Here is a 26,065-nt window from a genome sequence, read left to right on the forward strand (position 1 = left end):
CAGCAATAGTCTGTTCATTTTTTGGCCATATACTACATCAGGGGCAAGCTGCGCCCGTCACCAAGTGCATTTAACCAGCAATAGTGTGGTTATTTTTTGGCCATATCCCAGTCTAATTCTGTCACTAAATCCATACCGGTCACCCAGCGCCTAAATACTAGGCCTCAAATTTATATCCCGCTAAATCTCTCGTTACCGCTGTCCTGTTGTAGCTGGGAAAGTTATTTAGTGTCCGTCAAAGCACATTTTTTGTTCTGGGTTGAAGTACAATTCCCAATTTAGCAATTTCATAATTTAGTGGTTTCTGCTATATCAGAGCTATTTGAAATCTATCCCTAAAAGGGTATATAATATTCAAGGTGCACATTGGGTCATTCAGAATAACTTCACACACACCCGCTACTGTGTATTTTCAAGTCTAATTCTGTCACTAAACCCATACCTGTCACCCAGCGCCTAAATACTAGGCCTCAAATTTATATCCTGCTAAATCTCTCGTTACCGCTGTCCTGTTGTAGCTGGGAAAGTTATTTAGTGTCCGTCAAAGCACATTTTTTGTTCTGGGTTGAAGTACAATTCCCAATTTAGCAATTTCATAATTTAGTGGTTTCTGCTATATCAGAGCTATTTGAAATCTATCCCTAAAAGGGTATATAATATTCAAGGTGCACATTGGGTCATTCAGAATAACTTCACACACACCCGCTACTGTGTATTTTCAAGTCTAATTCTGTCACTAAACCCATACCTGTCACCCAGCGCCTAAATACTAGGCCTCAAATTTATATCCTGCTAAATCTCTCGTTACCGCTGTCCTGTTGTAGCTGGGAAAGTTATTTAGTGTCCGTCAAAGCACATTTTTTGTTCTGGGTTGAAGTACAATTCCCAATTTAGCAATTTCATAATTTAGTGGTTTCTGCTATATCAGAGCTATTTGAAATCTATCCCTAAAAGGGTATATAATATTCAAGGTGCACATTGGGTCATTCAGAATAACTTCACACACACCCGCTACTGTGTATTTTCAAGTCTAATTCTGTCACTAAACCCATACCTGTCACCCAGCGCCTAAATACTAGGCCTCAAATTTATATCCTGCTAAATCTCTCGTTACCGCTGTCCTGTTGTAGCTGGGAAAGTTATTTAGTGTCCGTCAAAGCACATTTTTTGTTCTGGGTTGAAATACAATTCCCAATTTAGCAATTTCATAATTTAGTGGTTTCTGCTATATCAGAGCTATTTGAAATCTATCCCTAAAAGGGTAGATCATATTGAAGGTGCACATAGGGTCATTCAGAATAACTTCACACACACCCGCTACTGTGTATTTCCAAGTCTAATTCTGTCACTAAACCCATACCTGTCACCCAGCGCCTAAATACTAGGCCTCAAATTTATATCCCGCTAAATCTCTCGTTACCGCTGTCCTGTTGTAGCTGGGAAAGTTATTTAGTGTCCGTCAAAGCACATTTTTTGTTCTGGGTTGAAGTACAATTCCCAATTTAGCAATTTCATAATTTAGTGGTTTCTGCTATATCAGAGCTATTTGAAATCTATCCCTAAAAGGGTATATAATATTCAAGGTGCACATTGGGTCATTCAGAATAACTTCACACACACCCGCTACTGTGTATTTCCAAGTCTAATTCTGTCACTAAACCCATACCTGTCACCCAGCGCCTAAATACTAGGCCTCAAATTTATATCCTGCTAAATCTCTCGTTACCGCTGTACTGTTGTTGCTTGGAAAGATATTTAGTGTCCGTCAAAGCACATTTTTTGTTCTGGGTTGAAGTACAATTCCCAATTTAGCAATTTCATAATTTAGTGGTTTCTGCTATATCAGAGCTATTTGAAATCTATCCCTAAAAGGGTATATAATATTCAAGGTGCACATTGGGTCATTCAGAATAACTTCACACACACCCGCTACTGTGTATTTTCAAGTCTAATTCTGTCACTAAACCCATACCTGTCACCCAGCGCCTAAATACTAGGCCTCAAATTTATATCCTGCTAAATCTCTCGTTACCGCTGTCCTGTTGTAGCTGGGAAAGTTATTTAGTGTCCGTCAAAGCACATTTTTTCTTCTGGGTTGAAATACAATTCCCAATTTAGCAATTTCATAATTTAGTGGTTTCTGCTATATCAGAGCTATTTGAAATCTATCCCTAAAAGGGTAGATCATATTGAAGGTGCACATAGGGTCATTCAGAATAACTTCACACACACCCGCTACTGTGTATTTCCAAGTCTAATTCTGTCACTAAACCCATACCTGTCACCCAGCGCCTAAATACTAGGCCTCAAATTTATATCCCGCTAAATCTCTCGTTACCGCTGTCCTGTTGTAGCTGGGAAAGTTATTTAGTGTCCGTCAAAGCACATTTTTTGTTCTGGGTTGAAGTACAATTCCCAATTTAGCAATTTCATAATTTAGTGGTTTCTGCTATATCAGAGCTATTTGAAATCTATCCCTAAAAGGGTATATAATATTCAAGGTGCACATTGGGTCATTCAGAATAACTTCACACACACCCGCTACTGTGTATTTCCAAGTCTAATTCTGTCACTAAACCCATACCTGTCACCCAGCGCCTAAATACTAGGCCTCAAATTTATATCCTGCTAAATCTCTCGTTACCGCTGTACTGTTGTTGCTTGGAAAGATATTTAGTGTCCGTCAAAGCACATTTTTTGTTCTGGGTTGAAGTACAATTCCCAATTTAGCAATTTCATAATTTAGTGGTTTCTGCTATATCAGAGCTATTTGAAATCTATCCCTAAAAGGGTATATAATATTCAAGGTGCACATTGGGTCATTCAGAATAACTTCACACACACCCGCTACTGTGTATTTCCAAGTCTAATTCTGTCACTAAACCCATACCTGTCACCCAGCGCCTAAATACTAGGCCTCAAATTTATATCCCGCTAAATCTGTCCCTAGTGCTGTAGCTGGGCGAGTTATTTAGTGTCCGTTCAAGCACATTTCTTGTTCTGGGTTGAAATACAATTCCCAATTTAGCAATTTCATAATTTAGTGGTTTCTGCTATATCAGAGCTATTTGAAATCTATCCCTAAAAGGGTATATAATATTCAAGGTGCACATTGGGTCATTCAGAATAACTTCACACACACCCGCTACTGTGTATTTTCAAGTCTAATTCTGTCACTAAACCCATACCTGTCACCCAGCGCCTAAATACTAGGCCTCAAATTTATATCCTGCTAAATCTCTCGTTACCGCTGTCCTGTTGTAGCTGGGAAAGTTATTTAGTGTCCGTCAAAGCACATTTTTTCTTCTGGGTTGAAATACAATTCCCAATTTAGCAATTTCATAATTTAGTGGTTTCTGCTATATCAGAGCTATTTGAAATCTATCCCTAAAAGGGTAGATCATATTGAAGGTGCACATAGGGTCATTCAGAATAACTTCACACACACCCGCTACTGTGTATTTCCAAGTCTAATTCTGTCACTAAACCCATACCTGTCACCCAGCGCCTAAATACTAGGCCTCAAATTTATATCCCGCTAAATCTCTCGTTACCGCTGTCCTGTTGTAGCTGGGAAAGTTATTTAGTGTCCGTCAAAGCACATTTTTTGTTCTGGGTTGAAGTACAATTCCCAATTTAGCAATTTCATAATTTAGTGGTTTCTGCTATATCAGAGCTATTTGAAATCTATCCCTAAAAGGGTATATAATATTCAAGGTGCACATTGGGTCATTCAGAATAACTTCACACACACCCGCTACTGTGTATTTCCAAGTCTAATTCTGTCACTAAACCCATACCTGTCACCCAGCGCCTAAATACTAGGCCTCAAATTTATATCCTGCTAAATCTCTCGTTACCGCTGTACTGTTGTTGCTTGGAAAGATATTTAGTGTCCGTCAAAGCACATTTTTTGTTCTGGGTTGAAGTACAATTCCCAATTTAGCAATTTCATAATTTAGTGGTTTCTGCTATATCAGAGCTATTTGAAATCTATCCCTAAAAGGGTATATAATATTCAAGGTGCACATTGGGTCATTCAGAATAACTTCACACACACCCGCTACTGTGTATTTCCAAGTCTAATTCTGTCACTAAACCCATACCTGTCACCCAGCGCCTAAATACTAGGCCTCAAATTTATATCCCGCTAAATCTGTCCCTAGTGCTGTAGCTGGGCGAGTTATTTAGTGTCCGTTCAAGCACATTTCTTGTTCTGGGTTGAAATACAATTCCCAATTTAGCAATTTCATAATTTAGTGGTTTCTGCTATATCAGAGCTATTTGAAATCTATCCCTAAAAGGGTATATAATATTCAAGGTGCACATAGGGTCATTCAGAATAACTTCACACACCCGCTACTGTGCATTTCCAAATCTAATTCTGTCACTAAACCCATACCTGTCACCCAGCGCCTAAATACTAGGCCTCAAATTTATATCCCGCTAAATCTCTCGTTACCGCTGTCCTGTTGTGGCTGGGAAAGTTATTTAGTGTCCGTCAAAGCACATTTTTTGTTCTGGGTTGAAATACAATTCCCAATTTAGCAATTTCATAATTTAGTCGTTTCTGCTATATCAGAGCTATTTGAAATCTATCCCTAAAAGGGTAGATCATATTGAAGGTGCACATAGGGTCATTCAGAATAACTTCACACACACGCTTCTGTGCATTTCCAAGTCTAATTCTGTCACTAAATCCATACCGGTCACCCAGCGCCTAAATACTAGGCCTCAAATTTATATCCCGCTGAATTTGAATACAATACATTGGGCCAAATAATATATTTGTTGTTGTGGTGAACCATAACAATGAGAAAAACATCTAGTAAGGGACGCGGACGTGGACATGGTCGTGGTGGTGTTAGTGGACCCTCTGGTGCTGGGAGAGGACGTGGCCGTTCTGCCACATCCACACGTCCTAGTGTACCAACTACCTCAGGTCCCAGTAGCCGCCAGAATTTACAGCGATATATGGTGGGGCCCAATGCCGTTCTAAGGATGGTAAGGCCTGAGCAGGTACAGGCATTAGTCAATTGGGTGGCCGACAGTGGATCCAGCACGTTCACATTATCTCCCACCCAGTCTTCTGCAGAAAGCGCACAGATGGCGCCTGAAAACCAACCCCATCAGTCTGTCACATCACCCCCATGCATACCAGGGAAACTGTCTCAGCCTCAAGTTATGCAGCAGTCTCTTATGCTGTTTGAAGACTCCGCTGGCAGGGTTTCCCAAGGGCATCCACCTAGCCCTTCCCCAGCGGTGAAAGACATAGAATGCACTGACGCACAACCACTTATGTTTCCTGATGATGAGGACATGGGAATACCACCTCAGCATGTCTCTGATGATGACGAAACACAGGTGCCAACTGCTGCGTCTTTCTGCAGTGTGCAGACTGAACAGGAGGTCAGGGATCAAGACTGGGTGGAAGACGATGCAGGGGACGATGAGGTCCTAGACCCCACATGGAATGAAGGTCGTGCCACTGACTTTCACAGTTCGGAGGAAGAGGCAGTGGTGAGACCGAGCCAACAGCGTAGCAAAAGAGGGAGCAGTGGGCAAAAGCAGAACACCCGCCGCCAAGAGACTCCGCCTGCTACTGACCGCCGCCATCTGGGACCGAGCACCCCAAAGGCAGCTTCAAGGAGTTCCCTGGCATGGCACTTCTTCAAACAATGTGCTGACGACAAGACCCGAGTGGTTTGCACGCTGTGCCATCAGAGCCTGAAGCGAGGCATTAACGTTCTGAACCTGAGCACAACCTGCATGACCAGGCACCTGCATGCAAAGCATGAACTGCAGTGGAGTAAACACCTTAAAACCAAGGAAGTCACTCAGGCTCCCCCTGCTACCTCTTCTGCTGCTGCCGCCTCGGCCTATTCTGCTGCTGCCGCCTCGGCCTCTTCCTCCGCCTCTGGAGGAACGTTGGCACCTGCCGCCCAGCAAACAGGGGATGTACCACCAACACCACCACCACCACCTCCGTCACCAAGCGTCTCAACCATGTCACACGCCAGCGTTCAGCTCTCCATCTCACAAACATTTGATAGAAAGCGTAAATTCCCACCTAGCCACCCTCGATCCCTGGCCCTGAATGCCAGCATTTCTAAACTACTGGCCTATGAAATGCTGTCATTTAGGCTGGTGGACACAGACAGCTTCAAACAGCTCATGTCGCTTGCTGTCCCACAGTATGTTGTTCCCAGCCGCCACTACTTCTCCAAGAGAGCCGTGCCTTCCCTGCACAACCAAGTATCCGATAAAATCAAGTGTGCACTGCGCAACGCCATCTGTAGCAAGGTCCACCTAACCACAGATACGTGGACCAGTAAGCACGGCCAGGGACGCTATATCTCCCTAACTGCACACTGGGTAAATGTAGTGGCAGCTGGGCCCCAGGCGGAGAGCTGTTTGGCGCACGTCCTTCCGCCGCCAAGGATCGCAGGGCAACATTCTTTGCCTCCTGTTGCCACCTCCTCCTTCTCGGCTTCCTCCTCCTCTTCTTCCACCTGCTCATCCAGTCAGCCACACACCTTCACCACCAACTTCAGCACAGCCCGGGGTAAACGTCAGCAGGCCATTCTGAAACTCATATGTTTGGGGGACAGGCCCCACACCGCACAGGAGTTGTGGCGGGGTATTGAACAACAGACCGACGAGTGGTTGCTGCCGGTGAGCCTCAAGCCCGGCCTGGTGGTGTGTGATAATGGGCGAAATCTCGTTGCAGCTCTGGGACTAGCCAATTTGACGCACATCCCTTGCTTGGCGCATGTGCTGAATTTGGTGGTGCAGAAGTTCATTCACAACTACCCCGACATGTCAGAGCTGCTGCATAAAGTGCGGGCCGTCTGTTCGCGCTTCCGGCGTTCACATCCTGCCGCTGCTCGCCTGTCTGCGCTACAGCGTAACTTCGGCCTTCCCGCTCACCGCCTCATATGCGACGTGCCCACCAGGTGGAACTCCACCTTGCACATGCTGGACAGACTGTGCGAGCAGCAGCAGGCCATAGTGGAGTTTCAGCTGCAGCACGCACGGGTCAGTCGCACTACAGAACAGCACCACTTCACCACCAATGACTGGGCCTCCATGCGAGACCTGTGTGCCCTGTTGCGCTGTTTCGAGTACTCCACCAACATGGCCAGTGGCGATGACACCGTTATCAGCGTTACAATACCACTTCTATGTCTCCTTGAGAAAACACTTAGGGCGATGATGGAAGAGGAGGTGGCCCAGGAGGAGGAGGAGGAGGAGGAGGAAGAGGGGTCATTTTTAGCACTTTCAGGCCAGTCTCTTCGAAGTGACTCAGAGGGAGGTTTTTGGCAACAGCAGAGGCCAGGTACAAATGTGGCCAGCCAGGGCCCACTACTGGAGGACGAGGAGGACGAGGATGAGGAGGAGGTGGAGGAGGATGAGGATGAAGCATGGTCACAGCGGGGTGGCACCCAACGCAGCTCGGGTCCATCACTGGTGCGTGGCTGGGGGGAAAGGCAGGACGATGACGATACGCCTCCCACAGAGGACAGCTTGTCCTTACCCCTGGGCAGCCTGGCACACATGAGCGACTACATGCTGCAGTGCCTGCGCAACGACAGCAGAGTTGCCCACATTTTAACCTGTGCGGACTACTGGGTTGCCACCCTGCTGGATCCACGCTACAAAGACAATGTGCCCACCTTACTTCCTGCACTGGAGCGTGATAGGAAGATGCGCGAGTACAAGCGCACGTTGGTAGACGCGCTACTGAGAGCATTCCCAAATGTCACAGGGGAACAAGTGGAAGCCCAAGGCCAAGGCAGAGGAGGAGCAAGAGGTCGCCAAGGCAGCTGTGTCACGGCCAGCTCCTCTGAGGGCAGGGTTAGCATGGCAGAGATGTGGAAAACTTTTGTCAACACGCCACAGCTAACTGCACCACCACCTGATACGCAACGTGTTAGCAGGAGGCAACATTTCACTAACATGGTGGAACAGTACGTGTGCACACCCCTCCACGTACTGACTGATGGTTCGGCCCCATTCAACTTCTGGGTCTCTAAATTGTCCACGTGGCCAGAGCTAGCCTTTTATGCCTTGGAGGTGCTGGCCTGCCCGGCAGCCAGCGTTTTGTCTGAACGTGTATTCAGCACGGCAGGGGGCGTCATTACAGACAAACGCAGCCGCCTGTCTACAGCCAATGTGGACAAGCTGACGTTCATAAAAATGAACCAGGCATGGATCCCACAGGACCTGTCCGTCCCTTGTCCAGATTAGACATTAACTACCTCCCCATAACCATATATTATTGGACTCCAGGGCACTTCCTCATTCAATCCTATTTTTATTTTCATTTTACCATTATATTGCAAGGCTACCCAAAGTTGAATGAACCTCTCCTCTGCCTGTGTGCTAGGCCTAAATATATGCCAATGGATTGTTGCAGTGGTGGCTGACGTGAAGCCTCATTCTCTGCTATGACATGCAGACTGATTCTCTGGTGACATGAAGCCAGATTGTCTGTTACGGGACCTCTCTCCTCTGCCTGGGTGTTGGGCCTGAATTTATGACAATGGACTGTTGCAGTGGTGGGTGACGTGAAGCCTGATTCTCTGCTATGACATGCAGACTGATTCTCTGGTGACATGAAGCCAGATCCTCTGTTACGGGACCTCTCTCCTCTGCCTGGGTGCTGGGCCTAAATTTATGAAAATGGACTGTTGCAGTGGTGGGTGACGTGAAGCCTCATTCTCTGCTATGACATGCAGACTGATTCTCTGCTGACATGAAGCCAGATTGTCTGTTACGGGACCTCTCTCCTCTGCCTGGGTGCTGGGCCTGAATTTATGACAATGGACTGTTGCAGTGGTGGCTGACGTGAAGCCTGATTCTCTGCTATGATATGAAGACTGATTCTCTGCTGACATGAAGCCAGATTGTCTGTTACGGGACCTCTCTCCTCTGCCTGGGTGCCGGGGCCTAAATATCTGAGAATGGACTGTTCCAGTGGTGGGTAACGGGAAGCCAGATTCTCTGCTATGATATGAAGACTGATTCTCTGCTGACATGAAGCCAGATTGTCTGTTACGGGACCTCTCTCCTCTGCCTGGGTGCTGGGCCTAAATTTATGAAAATGGACTATTACAGTGGTGGGTGACGTGAAGCCTGATTCTCTGCTATGACATGAAGACTGATTCTCTGCTGACATGAAGCCAGATTGTCTGTTACGGGACCTCTCTCCTCTGCCTGGGTGCCGGGGCCTAAATATCTGAGAATGGACTGTTCCAGTGGTGGGTGACGGGAAGCCAGATTCTCTGCTATGGAACCTCTCTCCAATTGATTTTGGTTAATTTTTATTTATTTAATTTTTATTTTAATTAATTTCCCTATCCACATTTGTTTGCAGGGGATTTACCTACATGTTGCTGCCTTTTGCAGCCCTCTAGCCCTTTCCTGGGCTGTTTTACAGCCGTTTTAGTGCCGAAAAGTTCGGGTCCCCATTGACTTCAATGGGGTTCGGGTTCGGGACGAAGTTCGGATCGGGTTCGGATCCCGAACCCGAACATTTCCGGGATGTTCGGCCGAACTTCTCGAACCCGAACATCCAGGTGTTCGCTCAACTCTATTTGTATGTATGAACCAAACACTAGCAGCAATTGGGGTGTGGGCACTAGTCCCACAAGCTATGTTACACCAACTGTGTTTATGCCATTTCCATGCAGAAGGTAGGGGCGACTTAAGGATGATGGGAACACTCTGCATGATGATGATGTTAGATGACCACAAATTGTAAACCTGTTTAAAATAAACGACTACTTTTAATCTTGCCATGTTATGTGTCAGGGATTCACCCCCCCCCCCCCCAAAAAAAAGAGATATTACAATGGTCGAAAAACATTATGGACAAAGAAAGGTAACTTCAGCAAACATTAGCACATGTGTGACACCAGCCATTTCCAGAAACATGTTCCTCCTGACAGAAGCAGTGCACATTATTGTGTAAACTATAAGTAAGATATTGCTTACCTCAATGTGACGATGAGCCTTTCCTCTGGAGAAATGCTGCGCCTCATATTGGTGTCCATGAAGGTAAGGACAGTACGTAGAGACGACAGCAAGCAATCAAATGTAGACACTGACATCCGACAGAACGAAAAAAAACTTCTCTGGATGCTGCCGAAGATTTTGGTAGAGGGTATGAAAGTGTCCTTTCCGGTGGCGTTATGAAACAATCGGATGGACCCAAAATCGACGCCTTCTACTCGGTTCCTCGTCCAACAAAAGGGAACGCTGTCCCCATCGCCGAGAAACAAGCCAGTGCAGTACGACCTCTTCCTCAGAGTCATCCGCCATGGTGAAACAGCAAAGACAAGCAACCAAACGAACCTCTGTACTCTGTAAAGACTACAGAAAATGGCCACCAAACCAAACTCAGGGGACCAGCATATATACCAGTATCCTGGGTGGAGATATTAAAATTACACTTTTTTTTTACCTTCCTTTTTTTCTGGCGTTCTGCCCCAAAAAACGGAAGACACACGGAAACACAACGAAAACAAAGACGGAAAAACGGATCACGGAACAACAGAACCCCATTCTGCGGACTGCAAAAAACTGTCGTGTGCATGAGGCCTAACCCTGAGAGTAAGGCCTCATGCACACGACACTTGTTTTTTGCGTCCGCAAATTGTGCGTCCGCCAAAAAAATGGATGCGGCATCAGTTTTTTGGGGAGGATTTGTTTTTTTCCACAGATCCCTTGCAATAAATGCCTATCCTTGTCCGCAAATATGAAAAAAGTAGGACATGCACAATTTTTTTTGCTGAAGGGAAACACGGACAACAGACGCGGAACACAAACGGATGAACTATCAGCATTTTTTGGCTGACCCATTGAAATGAATGGGTCCCCATCCTATCCGCAAAAAAAAACGGAACGGAGGCCGAGAAAAACAACTGTCGTGTGCTTGAGGCCTAATGTGCTTGCTCCTAGAAGGTGTTCTTGTTAACGTATCAAGATCTCTCCATTTCCTTTCTAGTGACATTTGTAGGTACCAAGGATTCACGCCAAGAATTCTGAAGTATTCTTTGACTTGTAAAGAATGTTTTCATTAACTCATGAAAACATCTAAATTGTACCTATTGTTTCAAAGGATACAAGTCACCGACATTCATGTGTTGCCATCTAGTGGACATAAATGTTATATATGTCAGCAATATAGTGACCTTTAACTTAGGCCTATTGCACACGACCGTATGCCTTTTTAGTGTCTTGCGGTCCGTTTTTAAGGGATCCATTGTTCCGTTTTTTCTTTCCGTTTTTCCGTTCCGTTTTTCCGTATGCCATAGGTTCCATTCACACATCCGCAATTCCATTCCGCATTTTGCGGAACGGAATTGCAGACCCATGCATTTCTATGGGGCCGCATGACGTGCAGCCCCGATCCGGAATTGCGGACCCACACTTCCGGGTCCGCAATTCCGATCCTGGAAAAAATAGAACATGTCCTATTCTTGTCCGCAATAGCGGACAAGAATAGGCATATTCTCTTAGTGCCGGCAATGTGCGGTCGGCAATGTGCGGTCCGCAAAATGCGGACCGCACATTGCCGCTGTCCGTGTTTTGCGGATCTGCAAAACACACACGGATGTGTGAATGGACCCATATACAGTAATTACATCGAAAAAATTGGGTTGGGAATAAAATTTTCAATAGATGGTTCCGCAAGACCCATTGACTTGAATGGAGTCACGGAACGTGATTTGCGGGCAATAATAGGACATGTTCTATCTTTCAATGGAACGGAAAAACGGAAATACGGAAACAGAATGCATACAGAGTACATTCCGTTTTTTTTTGCGGACCCATTGAAATGAATGGTTCCGTATACGGACCATATACAGAACGCAAAAAACGGAACGTAAACGGGAAAAAAAAACGTTTGTGTGCAAGACGCCTTACTGTACATGAACATCTGAAGCTCCACATTAGGGAATCACATTCAGCTATCATCTGATGGGTATCCACAGGAATGACCAAGGTGACCACTTTAATAACCCCCAAAAGGGGGACACCATACTGAAGGCAGTGGATAGCGATACAACACATAGAATAGAAAATGCAATCTATATGCCAGCCTCAGAGGACATTACAGGGAGGAGATATAAGAGGAGAGGACTACAACTCCCAGCACGTTCAGGCTGATATTATGGGATATCAGAGACAGGGAGGGGGCATAAGGGGGAGAAATACAGCTCCTAGCATGCCCAGGCTGATATAATGTGAGTACAAAAGCAGAGGACTACAACTCCCAGCATGTCCAGGCTGATACGAGATGTCAGAGCATGTCCAGGCCATTATTAAGCAATGAAAGAGAATATTTCAGAGAGCGGGAATAAGAGGAGAGGATTACAACTCTCAGCATGTTCATGGGATATCATATGACAATTTTAAGAGGGAGTATAACAGGAAAGGACTACAACTCCCAGCATGTCCAGGCTATTATTATGGGATATTTTAGAGCAGTGTTCCTCAACTCCAGTCCTCAGGGCCACCTACCAGTCTTGTTTTCAGGATTATCTTAGTATTGAGCAGGTGATATAATTAGTGTCAATACATCGGGACTTACCACAGGTATTCATTCTGTGGGATATTCTTAAATCATGACCGGCAGAGGACAATTCGAAGAGGAAGTATAAGAGAGAACTACAGCTTCCAAGGTTTCTCAGGCTCACCACTTCTCTACTGCTGAATTATGCCCCTACACTGTTCACATGACGATCACATCATCACAGATCCTTACCACTTCTGCCCTCCACTGCCGAGCTCCGACCCCTCATGCACTGATCACATGACGGTGATGTCATCACAGGTCCTTACAACTATTTTTCACTGCTGAACTCTGGCCCCTCCTGCACTGACCACACAACGTCATCACAGATCCTTACAACTTCTCCCCACTACTGATCTCCGGCTCTCCCTGCATTGACGGTGACGTCATCACAGGTCTTTACAATTTCTCCTCTCCACTGCTGAGCTCCAGCTCATCCTACACTGGTCACACGACGGTGACATCATCACAAGTCCTCTTGCACTGTAGCAGATTATCGCCCCCACTTGATAATCCCAGATACATTTGGTAATTTATAAATCCCAGACTGACTATTCTTTCGGTCCTAGAAAGAGATCTTAGAGGCCAGATGTAGACAATTTGTTTTCCTGTACCCCATTGGAAAGTTAACTGTACTTTTAAAAACTTTTGATATGTAAAGGTTTTGATTGTTGGGGGTCTGAATGCTGACATCTCCACTAATCACTAGAACAAAGAGATAGAAGTTCTTACACAGAGCACTGTCTCTCCATGCTATGGGCTCATAGACTTTCTATTGAGTCAGTGCTCAGCAGTGAGGAGAGATAGCTCATTGTGTGAAGGATTATATCTCCTTTCCTCAGCACTTAGACCCCTATCAATCAACATCTTTGACATGCCGCTATGAGATATCAAAAGGTTTTTAAAATCACAGTTACACTTTAATATTAGTTGATTGGTCCAAACGAAAGCACTACCTACCTTAGAGTTCTGATAAGGAATCAGGAGTTTGCTGCCTAAAGGATCTTAAGGTGGATTTCCATGGGGCACTTGTCGGGGAGATTATCTGGAACGAACGTTAGTACGAACGCTCCTTCTGGATAATCTGCCCATGTAAATGTGCTGCATAGCGCCCCATGAATGAGTAAAATGCTTGTTCCTAGGTTGAAAAAGTTTATACGGACTCCTAAATCATTGTTTCTCAGGAACAGATTGTGCTGTGTAAGCAGTGATCAGCTGCCCAGAATTGATGAATACCCCTTTAATGTTATGGCTGGTTGATATAATGTATTTAAAAAGCCATTATACCCTGCCATACTCAGGGGTCCTATCTACTAGTTGACAACATACTGCATTATAAAGCTGTGGCTAAATGAACCTATTTTTTTTAAATTGTAAACAAAATACAATTTTCTTTGGGAATCCTGTTGGATTTACTCTGGCAAGAACATCTTCAGCGTAAATCTGTGTCAAGAGTCTGCATTTTAGGTTGCAAAGTTTTGTATAATTTCATTATTTTCAGTAGAGGAAGATAATAGACCCCATAGCAAAGGTCAAACTTGGCCCATGATTATGTGGCTGGGTTTTACTATTTCAGTGAATCTTGGTCTCATTCTACACCCCATGGATAGTGTATCTGCATAGAATGAAGTCCTAAACAGACTTCTCTAGTAGTGTTTACAGCATGAAACAAAAATAATAAATGATAAAATATTGACCCCCATTGGCATGTTATTCATTATATATATATACTTGCATATATTTTAAAGGGTATCTCAATGAAAGTTGATCTTCCAAAATGGAATACTTTTTCTTTCCTGTCAAACATAATCAGTTTGTCAAATCTGGGTATATGCCAATGCTAATACCAGTGGAGGAGAGGGGAAAGGGGACAGTGCTGCTGAAAGTGGTGCTGCACTATGGCCAGGGCCGTCTTTAATATTGATTGGACCCTGGGCAAAAATTCCGACACCATAGCATGCAATCACAGCCTCCACCACAACACACACACAAAAAATCCACACACCTGGTAGAGTACAGTGAATGACTGTAAATACTTCCAGTTCGGAAGACTCCAGTAGCTCAGGATCAGTGCTCTGGGCAGCCGGGCTCAGGCTGGAAGTGGGCACTGCTCGGCAGGAAGGAGACCGTGGCTCAGCTCACCCTAGCATTACAGTGCACCCCAGCACCCCACAGTATGCAGTATAGCACCCTATAGTATACAGCACCCCACAGTATGCAGTATAGCACCCTATAGTATACAGCAACCCACAGTATGCAGTATAGCACCCTGTAGTATACAGCACCCCACATTATGCAGTATAGCATCCCACAGTATACAGTACCCCACACTATACTGTATACAGCACCCCACAGTATACAGTGGAGCAGTATAGCACCCCACAGTATACAAAACCCCACAGTATACAGCACCTCACAGTATACAGTAGAGCAGTATAGCACCCCACAGTATGCAGTATAGCACCCTATAGTATACAGCACCCCACAGTAACTATGCAGTATAGCACCCTATAGTATACAGCACCCCACACTATACAGTATACAGCACCCCACAGTATATAGTAGATCAGTATAGCACCCCACAGTATACAGAACCCCACAGTATACAGCACCTCACAGTATACAGTAGAGCAGTATAGCACCCTACAATATACAGCACCTCACAGTATACAGCACCCCAAACTATACACTATACAGCACCCCACACTATACAGCCCCCCACAGTATACAGCACCCCACAGTATACAGTACAGCAGTATAGCACTCCACAATATACAGCACCCACAGTATACAGCACCTCACGGTATACAGAACCTCACAGTATACAGCACCCCAAACTATACAGAATATCGCACCTCACAGTATACAGTATGCAGCACCCCACAGTATACAGCAGAGCAGTATAGCACCCCACAATATACAGCACCCCACAGTATACAGTAGAGCAGTATGGCACCCCACAATATACAGAACATCACGTTATACAGCACCTCACGGTAAACAGTATACAGCACAGTATACAGTAGAGCAGTATTGCACCCCACAGTATACAGCACCTCACAGTATAAAGTAGAGCAGTATAGCACCCCACAGTATGCAGTATAGCACCCTATAGTATATAGCACCCCACAGTAACTATGCAGTATAGCACCCCAAACTATACAGAATACAGCACCTCACAGTATACAGCACCCCACGGTATACAGTAGAGCAGTATAGCACCCCACAGTATATAGCACCCCACAGTATACAGTAGAGCAGTTTAGCATCCACAGTATACAGCACCCTAAAACATACAGCCCCCACAGTATAAAGCACCTCACAGTATACAGTATAAAGCACCCCACAATATACAGTATACAGCACCCCACAGTATACAGTAGAGCAGTATAGCACCCCACAGTATACAGCACCCCAAAATATACAGCTCCCCACAGTATACAGCACTCCACAGTATACAGCACCCCAAAATATACAACCCTCCACAGTATAAAGCACCTCACAGTATACAGTATAAATCACCCACAATATACAGTATACAGCACCCCACAGTATACAACACCCCACAGTATACAGCACCCCACAGTATACAGTAGAGCAGTATAGAACCCCACAGTATACAGCACCCCACAGTATACAGTACCCCACAGTATACAGCACCCCACAGTATATAGTACCCCACAGTATACAGTAATTTACAGTATATTAGCATAATAGCCCATGTCACCTTTCCCTGATGTAATCGTCACAAAAAAAGCTCCACAGCTAAGGCAAACTTCTCCTGCAGCAACACTCCTGGTAGAAAGAAAGGACCTCTGGTGGCCTCATAGCCATGTGACCAGTAATATTGCTAGGTTACTGGTTAGATGGTGATGATGTCATCTAAGGTCCTTTCTTTTAAGAGAATCACAGCTCTCACAGTTCGCTGTCTGAAGTGCCGGCAGGTAGGTTTGTCATGGCAGCTCCCCCCTGTGTAGCTGACACACTGACACCCGGGTTAGTGGCTAGCAGGGCTCAAGAGGCAGCTGCCTTGGGCACCCCAAGGAGCAACTGGGCCCGAGGCAGCTGCCCCTTTTGCCCCTTGTTAAAGACGGCCCTGACTGTGGCAGTTATTTGGTATTTCTAAATAGGATTTTGTGTTGCACTGTAGTATTTGTTGCCGCTGGGAAGGTATTTTGTGTTACACTGTGTTATTTAGCATTGTTAAAGAGGTATCTTGTGCTGCATTGTGGCATTTATTTGACACTGCTGGAGAGATATTTTGTGCTGCACGGTAGTCTTTGGTGCTGCTAAAGAAGGTTTTGGTGAGTCAATTTGTGCCACAATATAGTATTTGGTGCTTCTGATGAGTTATGTTGTTCTGCATTGTGGTTCTTGGTGTTGCTAGTGGATATTATGTGTATGAATTGTGAGTATTTGGTTTTTAAAGCTAGGGGTAATATGAGAGCTGCACGCTGGTATTTGGTGCAGCTTGGTAGTATCTGTTTGCTGGTAAGTCCCCGGCATCACCATGGATTGGGTAATAAAGTCCTGATCATAGAGGTAGCCTAAGTTTGTCCCAGACTGAAAAAATGTGCCTGTCCTTAATTGCATGATTAGCATGTTAGTATTTTTTCTCCTTGTGTTGAAGGTGTGCTTTATGTATTTAAAGGGGTTGTCCCACAAATATTTTAGATTTCAAACCAGCACCTGGGTATGAATACTTTTGTAATTTCATGTAATTAAAAATGTATTATATCTACTGAGTTATTCAATAAAATCTATCTGTATAGCGCCACCTGCTGTTTTCTCAAATTTCTCTGTCCTGCTCACTGAGACAGAAAGGTAAGCTCAGTTTCATCCTTCAACTGCCATCAGCTACAGAAGATAGGACACAATCCCTGAGAAAGGACATGTTACCTAAACTGACAGATTGAAATAAATCTAGCAACTGAAATCCAGCAATTTAAATAAATCTAACAATATATTAGCAACTCTAGAACAACAGGAGCAATGAACGGAGAGATCGAGATCTCTGGATCCATGAGAGGGCTGGTTCTAGTATTGTTCGAAAGCAATTGTAATGTACTAGATAGCATATTTTTGCCCTATAACATGTACTTTTATCCCCCAAAAATGTAAGTGTGTCTTATAGGGCGAATACTAATGAGCGCTTCCATTATGGAAGAGCTCATTCGTACAGTAGGACCTGGGAGAGGTGAATACAGATCTCTTTATGCTGGCTGTATACTCACCATTCCCTGGTCTTCGTCTGACGACACTGCAAGCTGTGCTATGACCTGTACACAGTTTCAGGATGTAGGTGCTCTCTGTGAACTCATGCTGTATTATGTCGGGTCACCGCACAGTGCAGCAGGAAGAGCGGTGGACGGCAGGAGTAGCGGCAGCATCCGGAACAGGAGATGTGAGTTCATTTATTATTGTTTTTTGTCTGATTTGAGATCTGATTGGGGATCTTATTAACATTGAGAGTGATATGAGGTCTGATGGGAAGTCTCATTAAAATTGTGGCTCTAATTAATATTGGGGGTCTGATCTGAGGTCTTTTTGAGGGTCTAAGCTGAGGTTTCATTAAAATTGGAGGTCTAAGCTGTGGTTTAATTAACATTAGAGGTCTGAGCTAAGGCCTAATTAACAGTGGAGGTCTGAGCTGAGGTCTAATTAACATTGGAGGTCTGAGCTGAGGTCTGATTAACATCGGGGGCCTGAGTTGTGGTCTTTTTGGGGGTCTGATTAACATTGGGGGTCTGATCTGAGGTCTTTTGGGGGGTCTGAGCTGAGGTCTAATTAACGTTGAGGGTCTGTGCTGAGGTCTAATTAACATTTAGGGTCTGAGCAGAGGTCTGATTAACATTAGGGGTCTGAGCTGAGGTCTGATTAACATTAGGGGGTGCTTTAATGAAACATATTTTTTTTCTTATTTCCTCCTCTAAAACCTTGGTGTATCTTATTGGCAGATGCGTCTTATAGGCCAAAAAATATGACGTGTAATTTTCATTTTTTGCATTATTCATGGAAAGGAACCCCTTTAAAGGAGTGGTTAGGGATGTAAATTCATGCATAGTGTAAACCATTCATTGTTCATCAGTATTTTTCTGCAATATGGGGTGTGGTCAATATTGTAAGCACAAGTTTATTTGTGTGCCAGGGCTGCATTTTCATTCCAGTCTGGCCCCGGTAAAATAGGATCAATTTGACTTTATTCCTCCTTGTATTGTAATTTCACTTAAAAAGCATTTTCCAAAGAAAAAAATAGCTGAATAAACAAAACAGCGTGTTTTATATTTAAACTATGGGTAATATATGCTGCTTAGACATCCTAAGTGTTGTGGAAGCAAGAGGAGGATACCCAGGGTTGAACAAGGAAAGGCTAGAAAAAGTGTTCTCCTTTATCTTGGAAGAACAGAAAAAATAAAAATAAAAAATAAATAAATTATATATATATACAGGTCCTTCTAAAAAAAATTTGCATATTGTGATAAAGTTCATTATTTTCTGTAATGTACTGATAAACATTAGACTTTCATATATTTTAGATTCATTACACACCAACTGAAGTAGTTCAAGCTTTTTATTGTTTTAATATTGATGATTTTGGCATACAGCTCATGAAAACCCCAAATTCCTATCTAAAAAAATTAGCATATCATGAAAAGGTTCTCTAAACGAGCTATTAACCTAATCATCTGAATCAACTAATTAACTCTAAACACCTGCAAAAGATTCCTGAGGCTTTTAAAAACTCCCAGCCTGGTTTATTACTCAAAACCGCAATCATGGGTAAGACTGCCGACCTGACTGCTGTCCAGAAGGCCATCATTGACACCCTCAAGCAAGAGGGTAAGACACAGAAAGAAATTTCTGAACAAATAGGCTGTTCCCAGAGTGCTGTATTAAGGCACCTCAGTGGGAAGTCTGTGGGAAGGAAAAAGTGTGGCAGAAAACGCTGCACAACGAGAAGAGGTGACCGGACCCTGAGGAAGATTGTGGAAAAGGACCGATTCCAGACCTTGGGGGACCTGCGGAAGCAGTGGACTGAGTCTGGAGTAGAAACATCCAGAGCCACCGTGTACAGGCGTGTGCAGGAAATGGGCTACAGGTGCCGCATTCCCCAGGTCAAGCCACTTTTGAACCAGAAACAGCGGCAGAAGCGCCTGACCTGGGCTACAGAGAAGCAGCACTGGACTGTTGCTCAGTGGTCCAAAGTACTTTTTTCGGATGAAAGCAAATTTTGCATGTCATTCGGAAATCAAGGTGCCAGAGTCTGGAGGAAGACTGGGGAGAGGGAAATGCCAAAATGCCTGAAGTCCAGTGTCAAGTACCCACAGTCAGTGATGGTCTGGGGTGCCATGTCAGCTGCTGGTGTAGGTCCACTGTGTTTTATCAAGGGCATGGTCAATACAGCTAGCTATCAGGAGATTTTGGAGCACTTCATGCTTCCATCTGCTGAAAAGCTTTATGGAGATGAAGATTTCATTTTTCAGCACGACCTGGCACCTGCTCACAGTGCCAAAACCACTGGTAAATGGTTTACTGACCATGGTATTACTGTGCTCAATTGGCCTGCCAACTCTCCTGACCTGAACCCCATAGAGAATCTGTGGGATATTGGGAAGAGAAAGTTGAGAGACGCAAGACCCAACACTCTGGATGAGCTTAAGGCAGCTATCGAAGCATCCTAGGCCTCCATAACACCTCAGCAGTGCCACAGGCTGATTGCCTCCATGCCACGCCGCATTGAAGCAGTCATTTCTGCAAAAGGATTCCCGACCAAGTATTGAGTGCATAACTGAACATAATTATTTGAAGGTTGACTTTTTTCGTATTAAAAACAGTTTTCTTTTATTGGTCGGATGAAATATGCAAATTTTTTGAGATAGGAAATTTGGGTTTTCATGAGCTGTACGCCAAAATCATCAATATTAAAACAATAAAAGGCTTGAACTACTTCAGTTGGTGTGTAATGAATCTAAAATATATGAAAGTCTAATGTTTATCAGTACATTACAGAAAATAATGAACTTTATCACAATATGCTAATTTTTTAAGATGGACCTGTATATATATATATATATATATATATATATATATACCGTATTTTTCGCCCTATAAGACGCACCGGCCCATAAGACGCACCTAGGTTTTTGGGGATGAAAATAAGAAAAAAAATATTTTTAACCAAAAGGTGTGCTGTGTGTTTGGTGGGTTTGGAACTAATGGTGGTCTGTGGATGGCACTATTACTGGGGATCTGTGGATGACTGACACTGTTATGGGGGGATCTGTGGATGACGGACACTGTTATTGGGGGGATCTGTGGATGACTGACACTGTTATGGGGGGATATGTGGATGACGGACACTGTTATTGGGGGGATCTGTGGATGACTGACACTGTTATGGGGGGGATCTGTGGATGACAGACACTGTTATGCGAGGGATCTGTGGATGACAGACACTGTTATGGGGGGATCTGTGGATGACGGACACTGTTATGGGGGGATCTGTGGATGACGGACACTGTTATGGGGGATCTGTGGATGACGGACACTGTTATGGGGGGGATCTGTGGATGACGGACACTGTTATGGGGGGATCTGTGGATGACGGACACTGTTATGGGGCATCTGTGGCTTGCACTGTTACAGGGGGATCTGTGGTTGGCACTGTTACAGCGGGGGGGATCTGTGGATGGCACTGTTATGGGCTGGGGGGATCTGTGGGTGGCACTGTTAGAGGGGGGATCTGTGGGTGGCACTGTTATATATGTGCCATCCACAGACCCCCCAGCCCATAACAGTGCCATCCACAGACCCCCCCAGCCCATAACTGTGCCATCCACAGATCGCCCCCGCCTCCCCCCCGCCCCCGCCGCTGCCGCCAGTATACAAGAATAAGATGTTATATTCAATTAATGGTTATTAAACATGCCCCCTCAGTCCTATTACTACCTTACATCCTAATCGCTTCTGTAGAATTCAGGCAGTAATAACCATTACATGAATATGACATCTTATTTTGGTATACCGGAGCGGCGGGGCTATACTACACTGACTGCACCGCCCCGCCGCTATTGCCAGCCCCCAGATCCTCCTCCCAGTCCCTCCCAGAGTCCCCGCTCGCTCCTACATTGCAGCTTGCGATGTAAAACGGCAAGCATTCGCCCCATAAGACGCAGGGGCATTTCTCCCCCGTTTTGTGGGAAGAAAAAGTGCGACTTATGGGGCGAAAAATACGGTATATATATACACACACACACACACTGTATTTTTCACCATATAAGACGCACCGGCCCATAAGACGTACCTACAGTCGTGGCCAAAAGTTTTGAGAATTACATAAATATTGGAAATTGGAAAAGTTGCTGCTTAAGTTTTTATAATAGCAATTTGCATATACTCCAGAATGTTATGAAGAGTGATCAGATGAATTGCATAGTCCTTCTTTGCCATGGAAATTAACTTAATCCCAAAAAAACCTTTCCACTGCATTTTCACTGCTGAGATCATTTCAGTAATCGTCCTGTTAACTCAGGTGAGAATTTTGACGAGCACAAGGCTGGAGATCATTATGTCAGGCTGATTGGGTTAAAATGGCAGACTTGACCTGTTAAAAGAAGGGTGATGCTTGAAATCATTATTCTTCCATTGTTAACCATGGTGACCTGCAAAGAAACGTGTGCAGCCATCATTGCGTTGCATAAAAATGGCTTCACAGGCAAGGATATTGTGGCTACTAAGATTGCACCTCAATCAACAATTTATAGGATCATCAAGAACTTGAAGGAAAGAGGTTCAATTCTTGTTAAGAAGGCTTCAGGGCGTCCAAGAAAGTCCAGCAAGCGCCAGGATCGTCTCCTAAAGAGGATTCAGCTACGGGATCGGAGTGTCACCAGTGCAGAGCTTGCTCAGGAGTGGCAGCAGGCAGGTGTGAGCGCATCTGCACGCACAGTGAGGTAAAGACTTTTGGAAGATGGCCTGGTGTCAAGAAGGGCAGCAAAGAAGCCACTTCTCTCCAAAAAAAACATCAGGGACAGATTGATCTTCTGCAGAAAATATAGCGAATGGACTGCTGAGGACTGGGGCAAAGTCATATTCTCTGATGAAGCATCTTTTCGATTGTTTGGGGCATCAGGAAAAAGGCTTGTCCGCAGAAGAAAAGGTGAGCGCTACCATCAGTCCTGTGTCATGCCAACAGTAAAGCATCTTGAGACCATTCATGTGTGGGGTTGCTTCTTATCCAAGGGAGTGGGCTCACTCACAATTTTGCCCAAAAACACAGCCATGAATGTAGAATGGTACCAAAACACCCTCCAACAGCAACTTCTTCCAACAATCCAACAACAGTTTGGTGAAGAACAATGCATTTTCCAGCACGATGGAGCACTGTGCCATAAGGCAAAAGTGATAACTAAGTGGCTCGGGAACCAAAACGTTAACATTTTAGGTCCATGGCCTGGAAACTCCACAGATCTTAATCCCATTGAGAACTTGTGGTCAATCCTCAAGAGGCGGGTGGACAAACAAAAACCCACTAATTCTGACAAACTCCAAGAAGTGATTATGAAAGAATGGGTTGCTATCAGTCAGGAATTGGCCCAGAAGTTGATTGAGAGCATGCCCAGTCAATTTGCAGAGGTCCTGAAAAAAAAGGGCCAACACTGCAAATACTGACTCTTTGCATAAATGTCATGTAATTGTCGATAAAAGCCTTTGAAACGTATGAAGTGCGTGTATTTATATTTCACTACCTCACAGAAACAACTGAAACATAGATCTAAAAGCAGTTTAGCAGCAAACTTTGTGAAAACTAATATTTGTGTCATTCTCAAAACTTTTGGCCACGACTGTAGAATTTAGAGGGGACAATAAGAAAAAAATATTTTTCATTACACCTCAGGTCAGATCAGCAATGAGACCCCCAATGTTAATCAGACCTCAGATGACATCCCCAATCAGACCCCCAATGTTAATAAGACCCCAATAAGACTTCAGATCAGACCCACAATCAGACCTCAGCTCACACCCAAAAGTGAATGACCCCCAATCAGACCTCAGCTATGAGCCCCAATATAAATAAGACCCCATTCAGACCTCAGATCAGACCCCCAGTCTCTAATCTGCCCCCCATGCCTCTTTTGACTAGCCCCAGTCTCATATCAGCCCATATACATCTTTTAGTTAGCCCTAGTCTCATATCAGCCCTATTGCCTCTTTTTATCAGCCCCCACTGCCTCTTTATCAGCCCCCATTGCCTCTTTATAAACGCCCATTGCCTTGTTATAAGCCCCCATTGCCTTTTTATAAGCCCCATTGCCTCTTTATCAGCCCCATTGCCTCTTAACAGCCCCCATTACCCTTTCATAAGCCCCATTGCCTCTTTATCAGTTCTCATTGCCTTTTTATCAGCCTCCATTGCCTCTTTATAAGCCTCCATTGCCTCTTTATCAGCCCCATATTGCTTCAGATGAAAAAATAAAAACAATCACTTTCCTCTCCTGCTCATGGACGCCAGCACTCCTCACTATCGCGATCCTCTTCATCCGGCTGTCTGTGAACTCACGTGTACAGCGTGACGTCACAGAGCAACTCACGCTGTGCGCAACTCTGCACAGCCGACAGCTGAGGACCAGGAAGCGGTGAGTACAGATCCTTTACCGCTTCCCGGTCCTCCGGTACTAAAGACCGCTTCCATAATCAAAGCGGCTCATTTTCTTTTTGGGGGGAAAATTTGTCTTATGGGGCGACAAATATGGTAGTATATATATATATATATATATATATATATATATTGTGACACAGTGAGAGGTTTGGTCTGGCAAAACAGGTATTTTCCTCCCAGCATGTGCTGCTAGGCTGATTTACAGCCAGATGAGGTCAAATACGGGACTGGATTTTAAGTGCCGGTCTGGGTTTTGGCAGCACCTGCCTGTCCTTAAATAGGCAGCTGGGCTCAGAAGCTAGGTCTCTGTGTTTGGATCTGGGAGTCTTGTGTCTGTATGAAGGCTTGCTACCTGTTCGGAGTGAAAACAGATTGGTGCTGCTATGGTCAAGGACTGTTTCAGACAGAATTGCCGCATTTTGTGAATTACCACCAACACCACAAGGTGACTTTTTGCTTGATTATGACTGCTTGTTTTGTCATTTGCCTAAAGTGTGAATAAAACACTGAACTGTTTGATCCAAAGAACTTTGTGTTGCCTCTATATGCGTCTGCTAATCCTGTCTACCAGAGTGAAAGAAACCCCACAATATGGTGGAGGATGCGGGCAAAAACAGTGAGACAGACGTGAACGCTGATATTTTTGGTTTCTGCATTTTTCAGGCACGGTTGTATGTTGTACATTAAACCAGCTGTATTGGCCCTGATAAATAACTCTTAATGTAGCAGGATATATCATTTAATATTAGCCTGTGCTAATCTTTTTTTAACCTCCCGAAATTCCCTGCATTTGTTTTGAGTGGCTATTTAAAAATCAGGGTAGATCTCTATCCTAGCTCCGTTATAGTTTAAATCACATAGATCTCTCTTCCTTCTCATAATGGAGTCTCTATCTTTCTGGGACAACAGTCTGGCCAATATGGCATGTGGTGTAATCCTAGGAGGGGGGACTTTTCCAGGGATCCGATGGGCCCTTTCTACTGCAAAGAATGGGGAAATACTCTCCTGGCCAAAAACCTCAGAGGGCCAAGTTTAAATAAATCCTGTGGGGGTCCTTATTATCACTACCCTCCGGAAATCCTACCAACCGGAGATCTGCTCTCTTCGCTCTATCTTCCAACTCTGTGAGTTTTTCTCTTAGTAATTTCTTCTCAGTATCAAATACACCAACTCTTTTAATTGTTTTGTACATCTCTATTTTCATTTCCTGGGAGAATTCCTGCAAATTTTTGATCTTATCTCAGATTTTGTTTATATCATCTCTTATTAATGAGATATCCGGTTGAACAGTTGCAATTTTGGTAGACAGATTTCCCAGGGATTGATTAGAAAGGTGGACAGCTTCCAAAATATCCTCCAATTTCTTATTAATTAATTCATTTCTATTATCCAAACTAGCACTGGCCCCAAACTCTTCCCACCCACCTTCCATATCTGCTGTTCCCGTGGTCGCACCTCCTTGGGCTTTCTGGGTAGACCTCGTCTTAAAAAGTGGGGATTTAAGGAACTTATCCATCTTATTTATAGGGCTACTAGTATCAGATCCCTTGGGGGAAGCTGGGCCAATCATAGTAATATAGTAACATAGTACATAAGGCCGAAAAAAGACATTTGTCCATCCAGTTCGGCCTGTCATCCTGCAAGTTGATCCAGAGGAAGGCAAAAAACCCCTGTGAGGTAGAAGCCAATTTTCCTCACTTTAGGGGAATAAAAATTCCTTCCCGATTCCAATCAGGCAATCAGAATAAATCCCTGGATCAACGATCTCTTTCTATAGTAGCTTTAGCCTGTAATATTATTACGCTCCAGAAATACATCAAGGC

Source organism: Bufo gargarizans, unplaced genomic scaffold (genome assembly GCF_014858855.1).
Source record: "Bufo gargarizans isolate SCDJY-AF-19 unplaced genomic scaffold, ASM1485885v1 fragScaff_scaffold_330_pilon:::fragment_2:::debris, whole genome shotgun sequence".
Taxonomy (NCBI): Eukaryota; Metazoa; Chordata; class Amphibia; order Anura; family Bufonidae; genus Bufo; species Bufo gargarizans.